This window comes from Orycteropus afer, unplaced genomic scaffold (genome assembly GCF_000298275.1).
Source record: "Orycteropus afer afer isolate SDZICR_OR568_19922 unplaced genomic scaffold, OryAfe1.0 scaffold00379, whole genome shotgun sequence".
Classification (NCBI taxonomy): domain Eukaryota; kingdom Metazoa; phylum Chordata; class Mammalia; order Tubulidentata; family Orycteropodidae; genus Orycteropus; species Orycteropus afer.
Genome location: NW_006921966.1, coordinates 2,592,263 through 2,594,880, shown reverse-complemented (window position 1 = coordinate 2,594,880; position 2,618 = coordinate 2,592,263).

Genomic DNA, 2,618 nt, shown 5'->3' with positions numbered 1-2,618 from the left:
GGAAGTATATAGTCCAGAATGCCGTTCTTCCAGTTTGTCCCTGGGATAGTATTGCAGGTAGGCCACACCCCTGGGGAAACTCCCCCTAGGCCGACCGGCCGCTTAGAACGCAGTCATGTGATCCATCATGGGAACCACCACTCACAACTGGAGTCCAGCCAAGTTGACACATCTTCAACTATCACAGTCACTATGAGTCAGAATTGACTCTATGGCAGTGGGCTTTTATTAATGAATACGTCCCTGATCTTGCAAAATTTTATCATGAAATTTCTGGCATCATTTCTATCACCAAGGCCATATTTTCCAGCTACTAATATTTCTTCTTTGTTTCCAGCTTTTGCATTCCAGCCATCAGTAATTATTAATGCATCTTGATTATATATTTGGTCAATTCCAGACTGAAAAAGTTTGTAAAAATCTTCAATTTCTTCATCTTTGGCTTTAGTGGTTGGTGATTAAATTTGAATAATAGTTGTATTAACTGATCTTTGTTGTAGGTATATGGATATTTTCCTATCACAGCACTGTACTTCAGGATAGATCTTGAAATGTTATTTTTGATGATGAATGCAACACCATTCCTCTTCAATTTGCCATTCCCAGCCTAGTAGAACATATGATTGTCTCATTCAAAATGGCCAATACCAGTCCAGTTCAGCCCACTGATGCCTACGATATCAATCTTTATGTGCTCCATTTCATGTTTTATAACTTCCAAGTTTTCTAGATTTGTTCACAATCCAATTGTTAATGGATATTTGAAGCTGTTTCTTCTCATTTTGAGTCATAACACATCAGGAAATGAAGCTTTACTCCATTCAATGTCATTAAAGTCACCTCTATTTTGAAGAAACAGCTCTTCCACAGTCTTATTTTGAGAGCCCTCTAACTTGAGGGGCTCATCCTCTGCCACTATATCAGACACTGTTTCACCACCATTCATAAAGTCTTCAATGGCCAATTTTTCAGAAGTAGAGTCTTTTCCTTCTTTCTAGTCTCTCTTAGTCCTGAAGCTGTGTTGAAACCTGTCTATCATGGGTGACCCTACTGGTATTTGAAATACTAGTGGCAAAGTTTCTAACATCAGAGCAATACACAAGCCACCATGGCACAGCAAACTGACAGACAAGCTACAGACCTGTTGTGTTAAGGATGAAAAAATAAGAGATAGTGTTCTTATTCTTGGTTGCTAGTGTAGGACTCATGGGAGAAAGACCTGGTGATCTGCTCCCATAAATATTTATAGCCTAGGAACCCTATGTAACAATTCTTCTCTAATACTTGGAGTTTCTATGATTCAGAATCAAGTTAATGGCACAAAATAATAATATAGTCCTCTAGATTCTGAAGTCTGTAGCTTCATTCAGCAAGTATTTTAAAGCACTATGTGACTGGAATTGGGATAGGCACTGGGAATACAGTGGTAAGCAAGTGAGGAAACAAGGAGTTGGAATCATCTTATAAACATAACCTAGATGTTTAAAGGCTCATTCTGGTTACAGAAACATGGCTGCTATGTTCATCTGATCCCTCAGAGTGAAACAGCAGATAGTTTCTAGAGTTAAAGAGAAGTTCATAAAAGGTTAGTTAAAAAAAAAAAGTACTAATGTGCCTAACAGTCTATTCCTTCTGATCTATGTATACTTTGCATATTAACCTCTTAATAAAATGTTTATATGGTGATATATTATCAATGACTTTATCTGTAACACATTTACCTCTTCAGTTTTATACATCAGAGCCATAGCCTTTGTACCTTGAGAGAAGTAGGTACCTGAATGGAGAAGGTAAGCATTCAGTAGATGTAAGTGTCTGGTAGTTCAGCCTTATTTCAAATGTAACAACAGGAACACACAAGACTATTTTATTGCATCTGGGCAAGCAGCACTGGCAGAACAAAATTATGGCTTAAAACACTGATAGAATGAAAGTGAAATTAGCAAATAAAACCAGATACGATGGGAATCAGACATAAAGAGCTGAGTTGCAAACAATAAACTTGAATGATGAACAGAAGTAACTAGAAATAAGGTTTCCCTAAAAAACATTTTATCTTTTTAGGTACACACTCTAATTATAACATATTCCTAAGATTTATGACTTGTATCCTAAGATTCTTTGCACTACTTAAGGAAATCTCTAGAACCTATAAATGTTACCTTATATGGAAAAAGGGGTCTTTGCAGATGTGATTTAGCTAAGAATCTTGAGAAAAGGGGATTAGCCTGAATTATCCTCGTGGGCCCTAAATCCATCGACGAGTTTCTGTATAAGAGAAAAACAGAGATCACACAGAGACAATAGAGGAAAAGGCAAAATGACCTCAAAGGCAGAGATTGGAGTAATGCAGACACAAGCCTAAAAATGCTGGCAGCCACCACAACTGGAAAAGGCAAGGAACACATTCTCTCTAGAGACTTTGAAGGGAGTATGACCTTGCCAATACCTTTATTTCAGTCTAGTAATACTGGACTCCAGAACTGTGAGGGGATAAATTTGTTGGTTTAGACCACCAAGTTTATTACAGCAATCACAGGAAGCTAATACAAACATCTTACACACTCAACACCTGGTCTGGGTGTGAATTCTCTCTCTCTCTCTCTCTCTCTCTCTCT